Source organism: Felis catus, chromosome D3, assembly GCF_018350175.1.
Source record: "Felis catus isolate Fca126 chromosome D3, F.catus_Fca126_mat1.0, whole genome shotgun sequence".
Lineage (NCBI taxonomy): Eukaryota > Metazoa > Chordata > Mammalia > Carnivora > Felidae > Felis > Felis catus.
The window spans coordinates 65402575-65420903 of NC_058379.1; the positions used below are offsets into that span (position 1 = coordinate 65402575).

The following is an 18329-nucleotide window of genomic DNA, read 5'->3' on the forward strand; positions in this document are numbered from 1 at the left end:
CCCACGATTTCCCCCTGTACTCCAGAAGACCCTAAATCCATCCCCAAACTAAACAATTGGAAGAAAACAGTGAAACCAGATGTGATGGTTAATTTTATGTGTCAGCTTGACTGGCCACAGCTTGACTGGCCTAGATGAAACATTGCTTTCGAGTGTGTCTATGAGGGTGTTTCCAGGTGAGATTAGTGTTTGAATCAGTCGACTGAGTTAAGTGGATGGCCCTCCCAGGTGTGGGTGGGCCTCATCCGGTGCCTCCCGGGCCTGAATAGAACAAGAGGAGGAGGAGGAAGGGGGAATTCACCTCTTTTTTTCCTGACTCACTGCCGAGATGAACACCTCAGTGCGTATCTTCTGCGGTCAGAGGATGGGGATGCACACCATCAGCTGCCCTGGTTCTCAGGCCTTCGAATGTGGACTGCATTATACCACTGGCTCTCCTGGGCCTCCACCTTGCAGACAGCAGACTGTGGGACTCCCCTGCCTCCATTACCATGTAAGCCAATTCCTATAATAAATCAATTTCTCTCTCTCTCCCTGTGTCTATATATAACTATAATCTCCTATCGGTTCTATTCCTCCTGTGCAGAACCCTGACTAATATACCAGACAACAGCTTTGTGCAAACATGTCAGGTGGTTTCCGAGTCACATCCCCATGAATATAATTTGCTAAACTAGTAGATGTCTGATGTCTCAGAAGGTTTCTAATATGCCAAAGACTTTTGGAACTTTTATTTGGAAAGAATTTTAGATTCAGGGGAGGATGCTCAGAAATACGTCCGGTGCAACCCACCCCCCACCCCACATGAACATGCCATGTAGCCCCAGTTCAATAACAAAGCCAAGAAACTAACATTGGCACAATTAGCAGAGCTCATTCAGATGTCACCAATTATGCACGAACTCGCGTGTGCTTGTGTGCGCGCACAGATCTCTGCAGTGTTATCACATGTACAGCCCTGCGTAACCACCCCCACATTCAGTCAGTAGCACCATCACCACAAAGATTTCCCTCTGCTAACCACTCCCTCCCTCACCATCCTAATCCCTGGCAACCACTAATGTGTGCTCCATCTCGATAATTTTCTTCTTTCAAGAATGTTACATAAATGGAATCGTGCAATATGTGGCCTTTTTAAAATAAAGTCTATTTTTAGAACAGCTTTAGATTTACAAAAAGTTGTGAAGATAGTACAGAGAGTTCCCATAAACCCTGTAACAAGGCCAATTTCCTTATTATTAATATCTTACATTATGGTATGGCATCTATGTCACAGTTAATAAAACAAATTATTACACTATTATTGACTATGTATTATTCAGATGTCTTTAGATTTTAGCTAATGTCCATTTTTATGTTCTGGAATTCCTTCCAGAATACCACATCACATTTAGTCATGTCTCTTTAGGCTCCTCTTAGCTGGGACAGTTTCTCAGACTTTCCTTGTTTTTAATAACCTTGACCATTTTGAGGAGTATTGGCCATGTATGTCCCTCAGTTGGGTTTGTCTGATGTCATTTCTCATTAGACTGGGATCATAAGTTTTTGACAAGATGATCACAGATGTAAAGTGTACATACTATCAAGACTTATCCCTGCTGAGTTTAACCTTGACCACCTGGCTGAGGAAGTGTTGGTCCAGTTTCCCCGCTAAGTTGTTTCCACCCCCCACCCTTTTTCACACTTTGTTCTTTGGAAGGAATTCACTACATAGAACCCACATTTAAGATACAGAGCGTTATGGGGGCTTTTGGCTGGTTTAGTTGGTAGAACATGTGACTCTTGATCTCAGGATAATGAGCTGGAGCCCTACATTGGGTGTGGAGCCTACTTTAAAAAGGACGAAAAAAAAAAAAAGAAATGAAGAATTATGCTTCTCTCCTTCAGGGCTGGGTATCTACATATATTATTTGAAATTCTTATGCACAGAGGAGTGAGTTTTTTATACTTTTTATTCTGAGATAATTTTAGTCCTGGGCACGCAGGTGGCTCGGTTGGTTGAGTGTCCAACTTCCGCTCAGGTCATGATCTCCCAGTTTGTGGGTTCGAGCCCCATGTCGGGCTCTGTGCTGATAACTCAAAGCCTGGAGCCTGCCTTGGATTCTATGTCTCCCTCTCTCTCTGCCCCTACCCCTCTCACACTCTGCCTCTCTCTTTCAAAAATGAATAAACATTAACAAAATAAAAAATAAAAAGAAATAATTCAGGCTTACAGAAAAGTTGCTAAAACTGTACAGGATTCTATTTAATGCCTCCACTCAGCTTCCCCTAATGTTAATATCTTACATAGCCATAGTATAATTATCAAAATTAAGAAATTAACTTTTAAATAGTATTATTAGCTGAAATAGACTTGAGATTTCATCAGTTTTTCCGAAAATGTCCTTTAAAATCTTTAAAAAAATTTTAATTGTGGTAAAATACACATAACATTTATCATCTTAACCATTTTTTAAAATAATTTTTTACTGTTTATTTATTTTTGAGAGAGAGAGAGAGAGAGAGAGAGAGCAGCAGCAGCAGAGAGAGAGAGGGAGACACATAATCTGAAGCAGTCTCCAGGCTCTGAGCTGTTAGCACAGAGCCCGACTCGAGACATGGGGCTTGAGCTCACAAACCAGGAGATCGTGACCTGAGCTGAAGTTGGACACTTAACAGATTGAGCCACCCAGGTGCCCCTCAACCATTTTTCACTGCACACTTCAGTAGTGTTACGCATATTCACACTGTTGTGCAAATAATCTCCAAAACTTTTTCATCTTGCAAAAATGAAACTCTGTACCCATTAAACAACAACTCTCCATTCTCCCTACCCCCCAGCCCGTGACAACCACCCTTCTACCTTCTGTTTCTCTGCGTCTGACTACTCTAGATATCTCTTATAGGTGGAACCATACCGAATTTGTCTTTTATACCCATTTATTCATTTACTCAATGATTTATTTCTATTGATATGGACTCATGGGTATTGACTTTACATTCTGGGTTATATTCTAATACCACCTTTTTTTGTTGTTGCTTACATTATTAGAATCATAACCATTGGGAGTTCTTTCAATTGGCTCCTATATTCCTTTGAATTATCCCCATCATTACGTGTGCACAATTTTTTTTTTTTTTTTTGGTGGGGGTTGGCAGCACTATTTTATCTTCTGGCATTATAAGATGCTCCAGGTTCATCTTGTGTATTTCCTATGCCAGTCCTAGAATTAATCTTTTCTCTAAGGATCTAAGCTCCTTTTATTAAAGAATGGTATTAGAAGCCAAGATATCAGCACTAGGTTTGCATATTGCTATTGGTGTGTCATAACTTCTTGGGCCTCTTATCTGGCAAAACAAAGAAATCTATATGTGTATACCAACCAGTGTATGTAGACTATATATAAATATTTTTATATGCAACCATCTGCATTAAGCAAAACATGAGTCTAAACCGGTGTCTCTAAGTCTAATATGTCACCACAGGAGCATTCTAGTTTTCTTCCCTTGTTCATCTCTACCCTTCTACTCCAACAGTGAAAAACCTGGTTCATGTTATGTGCCATTCATTTACTCCTCTGTTTAACTCCAGTACACCAGTATCAAAGTGGTTGACTTACACCTACCCTTTAAAATTGGCTTTTTGTCTTCCACATAGCATAATTTTTTTGAGATTTGTCCAAGTTGTGTGTTTCAGTAGTGGGTTTCATCTCATTGCTGAGTAGTATTCTATTGCATGGGTATACCGGGTTTTTCAACTATTCACCCATTGAAGGATGTTTGGGTAGTTTCTAATTTGGATCTATTATAAATAAATTTGCTATGAACATTGATATATAAATAACTAGGTGAAAATACACTTTAGTTTATCTGGGAAAATTGCCCCAAGCATCAATTGCTGGATATGTGGTAAATCCATTTTTAGGGTTGTTTTTTTTTTAATTTTTAACTTTATTTATTTATTGGAGAGAGAGAGAAAAAAAAAAAACATGCAAGCAGCTGAGGGGCAGAGAAACAATGAGAGAGAATCCCAGGCAGACTCTATGCTGATGCAGGACTAGAACTCAGGAACCATGGGATTATGACCTGGGCCAAAAAATCAAGTTGGATGCTTAACTGACTGAGCCACCCAGGTACCCTCCATTTTTAGTTTTGAATGGAACAGATACATTGTTTTCTAGAGTGGTTATACCATTTTACATTCCCACCAGCATGTATGAATGATCCAGTTTCTCTGCATCCTCATAGGCATTCGATGCTTGTTATCACTACCTTCCATTTTAGCCATTCTGACAGGTACATGGTAATAACTCACTGTGGTTTAAATTGAATTTCTATAATGGCGAAAAATGCTGAATGTCTTTTCATGTGTTTGCCATCTGTATATCCTCTTTAGTGAAATGTCTATGCACGAATTTTTCCCCTTTTCTAATTAGATTTGTTTTAATGCTGAGTTTTGGGAATGTTTTATATATTCTAAATATAAGGCTTTATTGAGTATGTGACTTGCAAATATTTTTTTCCTAGTCTGTAATTTGTCTTTTCACTTATATTTAAAGTCTTAAAACATGAGTGCTATTCACATTTTAGCATGAGGAAACAGGCTCAACAAGACAAAGGACTTGTTTTTTAAATACAGAGTTATTAAGGGCATAGCTGGGATTAGAACTTGTACATGCTAACTCTTAGCCAAGTACTTTTCTATAATAGACTATAATCTTGGTGATGTCACACTTGTAATGTGTTTCCCTTTCTTCATGCCAAAGACTCTTTCAATTAATAATAGACTGTTATTTTGAAAGAAACCTGAGAAAGATTATAGCTCAAGTCCTGCCATTTACAAATGATAAAACTGAGCACAGGGAAATGAAATGAATCAGACGTAGTCACATGTTTACTAATTAATAATGGAACCCAGCCTAGAGCCCAGGACTTGGACTCCCAGTCTGATCTTTTCCCTGTCCTAGCATACCTTCCCTTGGTACTCCTCAAGTCTCTCCATTGTTATGTTCACATCTTAAGAGCTTAGGGGGAGGGAAAACAAATGACCTGAGAGCTCAGAAAGGAGCTCTTCACCTGGGATGGGTGAGGGAAAGTGGAGAAGTGTCCTAGAAAATGAATGGCACCAAAGGCAGTGATGTGGGCACATGGGAAGCCTTGGAAGCTTCACCTATGAGAATGCAAGGGGACTGATGGGGCCTGTGAATGTTATCACTGCATCCCCAAATAGATATTTATTTCCCTGCAATATCTGTGACAATCTTAAAAGAGGCTGTTTGTGCCTAATAGTTTATTGTTCTCTTGATTCAAAAATACTAAAATATATTTTTCTTAAATAAGCAAATTTTCCTCAGTGCAGCAGTTTATGTATATACATTCCATTGCTCTATCACCACCCTCTACCCTCTCACACCCATCTTTTTAAAAAGATTTTGTTAACGTTTATTTACTTTTGAGAGACAGCGACAGAGACAGAATGTGAGCAGGCCAGGGACAGAGAGAGAGGGAGACAGAGAATCCAGAGCAGGCTCCAGGCTCTGAGCTGTCAGCACAGAGCCTGACATAGAGCTCGAACTCCCAAACCACGAGATCATGACCTGAGCCAAAGTCGGATGCTTAACCAACTGAGCCACCCAGGCACCCCGTAGGCACACACACACATCTTAATGTAGGCTGGGGTGGAGTAGTGATGACCCAAATAGCTAGGAAAGAGGCTCTGTTTCTCTTTCTGCCAGAGTTAGAGCCTTTGGCTTAGGAGAGTGTCAGTTACACGTTGTGTTCTTGGTGACCAAGGAAATGTACATGATTTGAAATAACCATGAAAACCCCAAAGGCTTTCTAAACACTCTGGGTCCCTGGGGACATTTCATTTTTTAAAAAACTTTGTATTGTAAAATACAACACCAATACAGAAACCACACAAAATATGGTTTCTTGAATCATTGTAAGGTAAATCCTCTATAAGCACCACCCAGGTCAAAAAATAGAAACTATTAGGTTACCCCAGAAGTGCTTCCAATGTTCCTCATCCCAACTCAGCCAATTCTTCCTCCAAAATTCTCTGGACTTTTACAGAAATCATTTCAGTGCACTTCTTTATGGTTTATCATCCAAGTATATATCCCTGGACATGAACAGTTAGTCTTACCCATTTTTTTTAATTTGGTATGTCTTTTAGGTCTCTTTGAATCCACATGTCTCCCCTTCATCCCCTACTCTTCTTTACATGTTCATGTTGAAGAATTTTGGCTATTTGTCCTGCAGAGATGCCCATGGTGTGGATGCTGCACACTCCAGGTGTACTTCAACATGTTCCTCTGTCTTCAGAGTCCCCTGCAAATTGGCAACTAGATCCCAGAGCTGATTCCAGAAATAGGTGGATTCAAGTCTGATCCCTTAGGACAGATTGTAGGTGGAAATGTATCCATTTATCAAGAGGCACATACTGTCTGGTTATCTCTCTGTAATGTTAACAGCTACTGATGCTTGATGCCTGGAGTTTAAATTTTAGGGATTGAAGAGTGGTGACATTTTAATACTGTCATTACTTTTCACTGATTAGTTGGCATGGTTTTATAAAGAGGTGCTTTCCCTTGTCTCCTTTTCAGTTACCTCATGGTACAGTTTATACAAGAAAAGAAAAAAATAAATATTTGAGTCTTCCTTTTATTTTAAGGAAAATGAATTAGTTCTCTACCACCCTCCAAAAGTGACCAACTAATCTTTTTTAATATTATTTTGAACTCAGGGACTTAAACTTATTTGAAGGGTTTCATTCCATTCCAATTATTATCATTATTAAAGCTCAAATTAGCCCATCTGTGGCCAGTTGGAGTCTCTTCAAGTTGGCTCCTGAATCCTTTTTTGTATAACCCCAGCAGTTTCATATAACCTAGTAGGCTTTGATAGCTTCTTGGCTATCTGATGTGACAAGATGTTCTAAGCTTATCTTGTAATTTTTTCTGTTCAGGCCTTAAATGGGCCATTTCTCTAGGATCTCTTGTTTTGTTTGGTTTCATTTTTAAGTGGGAAACGGTATTTCAAGACCAAAATCTGAGCGCTAGGGATAGATAGATAATCTGAAATAAATTTGAACTGAAAATATCAGTATGAACTTGGTCTTGGCATGTGGTGCGTGTGTGTGTGTGTGTGTGTGTAGTGTATGTTCATACTGATGCTTCTAAATCAAATTCATTTCAAATTCCTAAATGTGAAGTGGAAGAGATTTTATTAAAACTTATGTCCATGTTTTTCCTTCATATCAAGAATCTTAAGGACATTAAAGGCAAATGAAATAGAATAACCGTAATTATTCATTTTTTTCTACTCCACATCATGTATACAACAAGGTTAGTGGAATAACCTAAAACCATCATCAATATGATTTCTAAAAGGTGGGGGAAAAATAACATGAGCTTTCCTCCTCTCATCTTTATAGCTGTTCTATGTCCACATTATTAGAACATAAGGAGCACATATACTTGCTCCCTTTTGACATACATTTAATCTTAGTTCTAAAAAGTAGCTGACTATTTAGTACTTACCACCAGAACTCAGTCAATATCTCTAGTCATTTTGGTGTCTGAAGCTCAAAATCAAGTAAATTCCTAAGAAAAGGTTCTTGGGAGTATAATTTCCTCAGTTCTTGCAGGTAAATGGATCGATGCCCTTTACACTTGCAAGTCCATTGGTTGTTTATAAAATCCTTGTCTCAAATCTTCTTTCTGTCTTTGAAATAGATCTCCTCTGGAATGAAATGCTGTTTTTGAAAATTATGATCTAATGTTCTTTCCTTGGAAGTCACTTGCTTTTTCTTTTTCCTTAAAATCCAATCGTTTTTCTAGAATATGTTTTGGTGTTTGTCAATATTTTCTTTAAATATGTGACTTAAATTTTTTTATGTGACTTAAATTTAAAAAATTTTTCTGAATCATATTTTTTAGTATTTATTCTGTTTCTTTGTTTTTCTTCTTCAGGGACTCCTGTTACCTTCCAGGACTTTCTTTGTGTAGCTCCAATTTTAGTCACAATATCACATACCCTTTTTCTCTCTTGATTTTACTTCTTTTTTATCTAAAATTTGTTTCCTCCACTTAACCTTGAATTTCTCTGCAAGTATTTTTGTTTTGTGTTTATTCACTCTGGTATTCCTTTTGCTTTCATTTTCACTTGTGACATATTTTCATTGATTTCAAATCTGTCCCTGTCACTTCATTTCTGAGATTTTCTAATTCATGCTATTCTTCTTTTGTGTGTTTTAACATTTACTTCATGTCTTTTAGTTTATTTTGAAATGGTAGGCTGAAGTATATTTTATTCTACCTCTTAATTCTCTTTTTACTTTAACAGATTTTAAAGGATTTAAAAGTTGATACTTTTCTGTTTCTAATTTTTATTTCAAATTAGTTTTCCTAAACTTTTGGAAAGAGAAAGAGAGGAGGGTGAGGACAGTTTTTCTAATTCCACATCACTCTATCTTCTGTTTCCCTATCCTGTTAATAGTGTTGGTTCATGTTCTACGATATTCTGCCCGTTTCCCTCACCCACTCTTCTCTGAACCTTCTTTCTCCATCCTCTTTATTATCCCTATCCTCTCTAGTGTCGTTTTATTTTTTATTTATACATGTTTTCTCTCTCTCTCTTTTTTTCCTCAACTTAGCTAACATAGAGTGTTGTCTTAGCTTCAGGAGTAGAGCCCAGTAATTCATCACTTACATATAACACCTGCATATATTATATTGCATATGTATTGTAAAATTTTTTTAAAGTAATCTCTATACCCAAGGTGGGGCTCAAACTTACAACCCCAAGATCAAAAGTTGCATGCTCTACCAACTGAGCCAGCCAGGCACCCCTCTAATGTCATTTTAAATGACTCAAGGATTTGGCATGAGTATATTTACAAGTGTATTCTCGGTGGCCACATGCTAACTACTGGCTAGAATTTAAGGGGCCTACAGGCCATCTGTGCTCACAAGTTAAGGTAGTCTCCACCTTTGTCTATGGATCTGATATGCAAAATGAAAGAAAATGATTGGTCTAGGATACCAGTATTTGAGGAGTTAAAAAGAGAAAAAGAATGTATCTCAGTGAAAATAAGACCCCAGCCTGACCCTAAAGTGAGGATGTAGGCTTCTGGAAAGGGCGAAGAGGCTTCCCCTGGCATGTGTCATAAACAGGAGGAGGAAAATATAAGCAAACATGCTGCAGGTTATGTATATGCTATGATCATAGAACAGAGAGATCAAACTGGATGGTGGGGGAAGGCATCACAGAAAAGGAAGAAAGGATCAGTGGGGAATAGAAGTGAATAAATAGGAAAGCATCATAATGTTAAAAAGAAAGAAAATTGGGGCTGAAATTGCTGAGCATTTATGATACATTTTAAAAACAATAAACCAGGATTCAAAATTCCAGAGAGATTGGTTTATGGTTTATGGTCCAAGTCTTATATTTTCATTATGTGCTCCCTTTAATGCCTAGTACTATGCACATAGAATACTCTCAAATTTGCTGATTCAACACAATAATAAATTACCATAGGCCCACTCCATAAAAAAGTCTGTGGGAGCCAATATAAATACAGTGGCCATAACACAGGTGCTGGCCCTCAAGGAAAGTGTATCCAATGATGGCTAACATAATTGAGATAAACTATTCACAAACCAGTGTGGCTATGAATTACCATCCCTCAATTAAAACAAAACAAAATAAAACAATACTCTCCTTTTTAATATTTTTAAGAGATGTTCTTTTCAAGAACATCATTTTCAAGGACTTACTTGTGTGAAGAAAGCAAGGAGCAAATGACTTTAAACTCACATAGAGGTAAATGTCAGTACTTAAAAAGTGCTATTTTTCTCCATCTTCCTTTCCTTCCTTCCTTTTCTACCACAAGTACAATGCTGCTTCTCCTAGACCAGGAGGTGGCAAACTACAGCCCATGGCCAAATCCTGCCTGCTGCCTGTTTTTGTATGACCTACAAGCTAAGAATGGTTTTTACATTTTCAAATGGTTGGGAAAAAAATTCAAAAGAAGAATAATATCCCATGTCCCATGAAAATTACATGGAATTTAAATTTTAGTGTCTATCTATAAAGTTTTATTTAAACTGAGCTCCACTCATTCATTAACATATTGTCTGTGGCTGCATTCCCACTACCACAGAGCTGAGTAGTTACAACAGAGAATATACAGCCCACAAAGCCTGCGATGTTTACTGCCTGACCCTGTAAGAAAACGCGTGCTGGCCTCTGGCATGCTAACCTAACTATTGGTCACCAGGAAGTTAAAACAGATTGTCTGCACGTGATTCAGCTCATTAGGAACGTTGCCTTGTAGCATTTTACTCAGCTCCAGAGAGGGAACAATAATCTCATCTCATTTTTATAACTTCCTACCCCAGTCACTTTCATCCCATGCTTCAGGGGCCCTCAATCACTGGGGCTTCTAGTTCCTAGATTAGGCTGTATGTACAGGTTTCCCACTATCTGAAAGCAGCACGTTCCTTTCAAACCTTTCATAAGCCAAAACGGCGTAAAGTGAAGAAGCTGCTACCATTAATTTATATGGAAAAATGTTTGAGCATTCCCAGACCCCAAAAATAACCTCTCTTAGGGTTTTCTGATACCTTAGGACACATCTTGCTAATGGATGCACAAAACTCCATTGAGATAAAACATTTGGGCACAGTGTGAAGCTCTGGAGGTTGATGCCAAGATGCTGACTGTGGTTCCTGGGGTGGCTTGCACTGCTCAGGGTTTGCGCTGCCTCTGGAACCATAACTGCTGGCTGCAGAACAAACAGTGAATGCTTGTTTGCATTTCTCCTTTTTTTTTTTTTTTTAAGAAAAGCAAATATCCTCTTCGAATTTCTTTTGGCTAGCAAAAACAGGTACTAATGTAGGTCTTTCATAAAAGTGAAGTGGTATAACACAAACTTTTGAAAAGCAAGAGATAACTATATTTGGAGAGTTCTTACTGGCCCTTTGATACTTCCATTGTGTCTAGGTTTCCAGTCCAGTTAAAGCCTCCTGGCCTCCGGAATTCCCTCCTGTGTTCTACCAGATGATAGCAGGTGCCTCTCTGCCCTTGTGGAGCCTTTAGGCACTAAAGCCAGGTAATCTAGTTCTGATTAATAATTAACTGTCTCTTATTATTTCCACTCTTGGGGTAAGTACTCGTGCCTAAGGTAAACACCTCCTTAGAAGCAACAGCCTCTGTTGAGGATTTTGTTCTATCCCTTCTATCAAATGCTAGTCACAGCCCCTTTGGAGATGATCAATATGTATTTGTTGATTGACTAACTGACCAATTGACTGAGCAGTTGAGCCATTGAGGTGTCAGCCTGGGGTAACAGAGGGATCAGAAAAGCCTTTGTATGAACACTTTGCCTTGGGCAATGTTTGTTTTGTGCTTTTTCTCCTTGGAGTTCTTCTGGGTTTGCTGGATTTGAATAGCATTTGAGAAGGAGAGAAGATGGTGCACGTGAACCAAAGAACTCACTCGCCTCCATCTGCCTTCAATTCTCAGACTGGGGAAACATTTCCAGAAGGCCTGGTGCATGAGAACCTGACGTGGTGACAGAACGTTCTGTCTCCCTCTTATTACATGAGCAGCACACAGAGTTTCTGCAGGCTCATAAATCCTGAGGGCCTTTTCCAGCCGCAGCACTTGGGCCGCTGGCCCCCATTCCAGGAAACAAACACTTTGAAACCCCCATCAAAAGGGAACATTGTGTTTCTGCACATCCAGGCCCACTGTGGGCTGATTTCTCCCAGTGCAGGTAGGCTGGGCCGGCCGGTTAAGTCATATGTGCTTTATGCTTCCTAAGCTCTGGCCTTTTGGAAATCTGCAGAAAAATTCAATGGCCCAACACTGTTCAGTGGTATGTCTGGTGAACTGAAGTATGTATTATGAATTTATTAAGTTAAATTTTCCGGGAGAAAACCCAGGAAAGTGTTTCCCAGGGGCTAACATAAACTGGTGACTCAAGAGAGCAAGTGGGGAAGACCGAGTGCCCAGGGAGGGCCCAGGTCAAACCTGAAGAATCTGTAGGGGGCCCTAGGTGAGCACCTCTCCAGCTGGCTGCTTTGAGGGCTCTCCCGTGGCTGCCAAGGGGAAGAAAGTCTGGTGCACAGCCTGGAGGTGGAGGGAGGGTGAAGGGAGGAGTTAAGTGAAAACTCCCTGGGGTTCTTGTTCTCCTCCCCCACCCCCGCCATCTGTCTCATTCACACACATGCACACACATGCATACACATGTGCACACACCATCAGCCATCAGCATCAGTCTTGCTCAACACTCCTTCACACACTACCCACGCCCGACACCAGGCAGCTCTTTGGTTTTGGTTCTGCCTTCTCTTCTGCTTCTTTTGCCATCAAGATTTGTGGTGTTCCTGGCCACATCTGGAGCATTTAATGTTTGGCTACACATTAAAAAAGACATGTAGCAGACAGAGTATTATATACTGGCTTGAAGGCAGAGTGCTAGATATGAGAACTTGGGCAAGCAATATAGTCAGTTCCCTCTTCTGTAAAATGAGAGACTGTAGTATCGCTCTCTCAGTGTTACCATGAGAGTAAAATAAGACAATAGCTGTGAAAATCTTTCATTAACCACAATACAAGTGGAAAACATTATTAGTATGCCTGGCAATATTATGTAAGCTGCTACTGTTAAACTTGCTACCACTATGACTTCTTGTCTTGCTAATACTACCAGTGATTTTCATCGAAGGGCTGGATAACAAGGGTAAAGAATCTGGAAACCACATCATACCTGAGAGGAACAGTTGAATAAACCAGCTGGAGTTGGCACAAGCAGAAATCTCAGTGGGAAAATAACTGTCTTCAAGGATCTGAAGCTTTGCCATGTAGAAAGGGAGGTAACCTTGTTCTGAGTGCCTCCAGTGAAAACTCAAGACAATGGAGAATTACGAGGAGAAATATTTTATTAAAGGACAAAAAGAATTTACTCTTAATATAATTGTCAAACAATGCAAAATACCACCTTGGGACATGGTGAAGGCATTGTCTTTGGAAATGTTGAGGTGGAAAGAAATGAACATCTCTATGGAAAGACTGTTACTTATGCAACAATCTCTCTGGATGGCCCACTGAATGGCAGGCAGTGCTTTAGGTGCTCTCTTAGATTAGACTAGACTAGACTAGATTAGATTAGAGCAGAGCAGAGCATAGCATTGGGTAGAGGTTGGATGCTATGCCATGGCTGTCATTTCTTATTGCTTCCATCATTCTGAGTCTTCTAGAATACTATGATTTCACAGGTGTGCAATTAAGAGGACAGAAGGGGACAATCAATCTGTTTTTGACTTGCATGTAGATTCTCCCTTCAGCCTAGCTCTGGAAGTAGAGAATGGTCATGGAAGGAGCCTCTAAATCCCTGTGAATCCTTTCCCTACCTGAGCAGCATACCTTGGCTGAGAATTGGCTGTACTTTCCCAGTGAATTTCAGGATCTGGCTATCCTGGGAGCTGGACTTATAAGCTTCCAAGACCTCTTGGAGCTTCTGCAAGGTGAGCAGCAAGGTTCTTGCACCCAGGCAGGGGTGATAGCAGACAGGATGATGTAACTCTCCCCTGCCTAAAACACATCTCCTCTTGCTCTGGAGGTAGCCTGCAATTCCCCCAGGCAGCCTCTCTTAAAATGCAAATATTCCTGACAGGAGTACACAGTACTGCCTGCATTCAAGCAGCCAGCAGTTCTAAAATTCACCCTCCAAAAATCTCATCTGGCCATCTCCTTCTCCCTCCATATCACCTCTGCCTCTCCACATCTTATCTAAACAGCTGCAACAGCCTTCTGCCCTCCCCACTATAAACCCTCTTATCCCTCCTGTGAATGAAACCTCCATGACAGTCTCCTTCTTCACAGCCTGCCACTCGTTGATTAACCTTCAGTGGCTCCCTGTTGCTGAGACCATGGTCTTTAAAGGACCAGGACCCTGGGAAGGAAATACTATAACTTCCATGAATATATTTCTCTAAAAAACAGGAAAATTAATCTTTAGATAGTAGCAACGTACAGATCAACAGAGGGTCCTTATCCAGTCCTTTTGTCTGATTGTCAGGGGTTACTTAGGGCTCCTGAAGTATTTACAAAGTTAAGGAGGTAGCTCACAGGAGTTGAGGACCATTTTCATTAGTGTACTGAGAAACCACAGACCCTGGAATCAGAGACACCTGGATTCAGTCTCATTCTGCCATTTCCTGATGCTGCCACCTTGAGAAGGCAATTTACATCATCTCTCAAAACCACAGCTTCCTCTTCTGTAAAATGGACATAACAGGCTTACCGCATACTCTTGTGGTAAAAATTAAATGAGATAATGAGTGATTTTTTGTAATTGCTAAGACACAGTACTCCATCAATGTTAGTAACTACTTTACCAATACTACAATACAAAATTGCCTCATTTATATTTTTGTCCAGGGTTGTCTTTGAGTAAAATTTATAAAGTGCTAGTATTTGAATGACTGAGGGAATCAAAGATCATCCTGAATTGGACAGTAAATGCAGAAATCTCATGTGAGGCAGGATTTGTAGAGGGGAGGATGTATACTACTGAGATGTATGCCATCATGTTTATGAAACCACATGGCAAACATCCAAAGTATCTATTCATTCATCTGTCCTCTTTCCCACCCTCTCTCCCCCTTCCTTCCTTCCTTCCTTCCTTCCTTCCTTCCTTCCTTGTTTCTTCTTCTTCCTTTCAGGCAGGATTAGAGAAGCAAGAGGACTGAACAGCTGGGGAGAGGAGTAGAATCTAGCATTCGTGGACCATTTCCTCAAGTGCATGAAGCTCAGTTCTTAAATGAAACCCTGAACCATAAGGGCTACAGATGGGTGGGATGGTAGTTTGAGATATCCAGGGGGTGTGGAGTTTGCTATTTTACAAAAGAGTTAAATATAATAGTAATTGAGGGAAGCAGTTGGATCAAAAGGAATTATTTGCTAGGCAGTTTCAAAACCAGAAAATGCTTAAAATGCAAACCACAAAATGAAGAAACCTCAAAGGTTAATGAAAACCTGCAATAATAGACAAAGGAAATGAAGAATTGCAACAGAGCCCTCCTTCCAAATCTATTAAGCAGTCATACCAACATCCTTCCAAGTGGGGAATGCTATCCAGCTCCATTTATTCTGCCTTGGAAATGCTGAAATAGGGACAAGATGTTAAGATAAAATGCCTCAGTATCTTCTCTCTTCACTAGACCAAGAAGACACTAGTCCCTACAAACATTGCTGAGACAGCACAGGCTTGTGCAGCTATTCCTGGTAGGTGTCCCATGAGGATTTGTTGAATGAATTAGTCCCTGGGTCTAACTAGTTAAAAGTCAGGCATTTACTAAGAACTAGAGAGAACAGGGGTAGAGAAACTGTGTGGTAGGTCTAAGGTAGAGCCAAAAATATTGGTCCAGGGAAAGCATTTGGATAGTCAAAAAATCAAAAGTCAGAGAAGTAACCATAAAATATTAAAAGTAGTGACAGGGAGGCTAGAAAAATCAAACTGGTCGAGAGGTTCTAGATTGTGAGGAGAGAAAACAGTGCTATAAAGGGCACAAGTTCAAGATTCAAGAATTCAAGAGTATGCCCACGTCCAAAACAGAGGAGGACATGCAGCCCTGAGAATAGACCTGGGACTGGTAAATATGGGCCTGGAACACATAAGAGTGAGTTGCCCCTGGATGGTCAGGATTTATGCTTCATGGCCCCTGGCCTTACTTCCTTCAGAATGCATTCTTAAAACAGTGCCATGTTCCCTGCACTGTAGTCTGGCAGTGGATGACTGAAAACCAAGAATTGTGACTTCCTGCCAGTGCCTAGTCCAGTGCCCTTTGAGAAGTCACTGAACTACATACATTACAGAGATCAAATAAAGAACCAGCTTGCATGACACAAAACATCCAGGGCATGGGAGGAAAAGGAAGCCAATGGACAGCTGTCAGGAGGCCTGGTTCAAGGCCTAACTCCATAACCAACTCATTTGTGGCTTTGGAAAAACCTTCTAGACTCTGATTTAGTTTACTCACAAAGAAGATAGTGATAAAGTGTCTTACAACTTGCTCCTAGGGATATTGTAGAACCCAAGGAGGAAGTACTATGTAGACTTTAAGCACTATTCAGACATCAGGACTTTTTAAATTCTGACAGGAGAACATCTAGGTTTGCAGCCAGCACCAAGAAAAAGTGTGCAATTTCTTTCTAAGGAAGAACTGAATTTTGTTGTTTTTGGTCAGTTTTGTTTTATTTCTCTCCCCAAAGTCTTTAACTTTTTCCTGGTAAACTGATAGTTGGCCTGATACAGGCCTGGCACACACATCCTTTTCTTTACCTGGCACTAGATTTCAGATGCTTTGATGTCACACGCTCTTGTTAGCATAACCAGCACATGCTGCATTTTCCTGTATGTCTCACAAGCTGTCAGGACAACAGGAAATTTTAGAGTTGGCATCAGAGTGTAACTCAGCCACCCTGGACTCTGTTCTCTCCAAGAGATAAGCTTAGTTGACCGTGAAGACGAATGGAGGGTAATTCTGCGGAAAATCACAGAGAATTGGCCCATTTGGGTGCCATGTTGTGGCGATCTTGTGCACATTGGGCAAATTGATTTTCAATGAAAACATCACCTCTGTCTGTTCCTTTTTTGCTGACAGCACACAGAAGGAATGCTGAGCCAGGAGAAATGGTTGCAAAGTTTGGCCTGTTGTCTTCCCCAAACCTCTCCACAAGTATCTCCCGGCAGAAGCAGCCTTTGGTGGGGAAAGTTCAACTGCAATACAGTTACAGATTTTCCCTGTGTGCCTTTTCCCTCCTCTACCTCTTTAACCATTGTTCTTTCTCCTGTGGGCCCTCAAAATTTGTTTGCATGAAAGATCCTATTATCATTAATTAGGCCTTAGAGTAATGTATAATTCAATGAGTCCAAACAGTGATTTAAGAGGCTAGGGTTCAGTTCTGAGTCTTCCATTGTGCATTTGAGTGGCACCATTTGCCTTCTTTGAGGCCCAGCTGCTTCCAGTGTCAATAAAGTGAGGGATAATAATTCCATAGTTTCCCTACCTGCCTTATATACTTGTGAGGGTCAAATAAAACAAAAATAGAAAGGCACTGTGACAAATGTAATGTTACAGTAATTCAGATGGGTTTTCATTATTACTGTTAGTAGCAATAATAGTATTTGTATTGGTAGTAGCAGCAGTAGTGACCTGAGTAGCAGTGGTCTTTATAGAATCCCAGAGTCTTGGAGTCAGAAAAGACCAATTTCTCACCAAATATAATACTGTATTACCTATTAACTTCATTATCATAATTACTATTTTATATGCTTCTTCCATTCTGTTTTCTCTAGGGCATTCACTGAAGTAAAACTAATGTCTTCCTATCCTCTTCCATATTCTCCCCCATCCAAACCTGCTTTTAGGGAATTATCTGATCTCAGTCAATAAAACCTGATGGTAAAAGTAGTAGAACAAGGATCCTAAACCTAGAGAAGAAAAAAAGTAAAAGGAAGGAAAGAGAGAGGCCAAGACAGAGGAAAAAGAGAACATTTTCCTAGACTTAGAAGCTCTGGGAGAAGAAAAGAAGAAAGAAAGATGATATTTAATGTCTCATTAGGACTTGCCTGCTCCACTTCCCTAGGCCAGGAGCAGTTTGGCCAGTGGTCATTTTCATGGCTGGCTTAGATTTCCTCACTATGGGAAAAGATAGCTCTTAAGAAAGTCCCGGCAGGGTTGGAATACAGGCGATTCTGCAGTTCAGGGTAAAATCTCTGTGTTATTTTACACAATTAATTACTTCCTCCACATTTGCTTTAGGATGCTATTTTCAGATTGGAGTGAGCCACAGGAAGCGCGAAGGCTCCCTGGGCTGAATGGATGGACTGTGTCCTGGTGATCAAAATTCATTTCCAAGTTATTTCCTGAAATGGTGTTTTGACACCTGGGTCATATGTTAGCTTTATGGAGTTCCTCTGCGACATGCAACAACAACACAGATAGGCAAGAGAACATTATTCACAGGGAGGTAACTTGGGAGTTCACTGCTGCTTGTCAAACTGCATTAAGTAAAGGGAAATGTTTAAGACATGAGATTTACTCAAATGCAGAATGCAAGCAGGTTAGCTTAATTTCCAGCTGGGAAGATCTTCTGTGGCACAGTTCCAGACCCTTGGTAAAGATCAACTGGGATTCAGAGAATTCCATATTTTAGGGCTAGAGGGACCCCAAAGGATCACCTTTTTTAGACATCTCCCACAAAAAAACAAAAACAAAAACCAAGAATCATTATGATCCCCAATTTCCTGATGAGGAAACTAAGGCACAGAA

At 40.1% G+C, this 18329-nt stretch overlaps 1 long non-coding RNA gene across 1 annotated transcript; it reads left to right on the forward strand.

Moving 5' to 3' along the window:
* Positions 1-171: 171 nt before the first annotated feature.
* Positions 172-17399, forward strand: LOC123381414. Its single transcript, XR_006588332.1, has 3 exons — positions 172-493; positions 10990-11098; positions 16659-17399. It is a non-coding gene; the product is annotated as an uncharacterized LOC123381414 (long non-coding RNA).
* Positions 17400-18329: the final 930 nt, after the last annotated feature.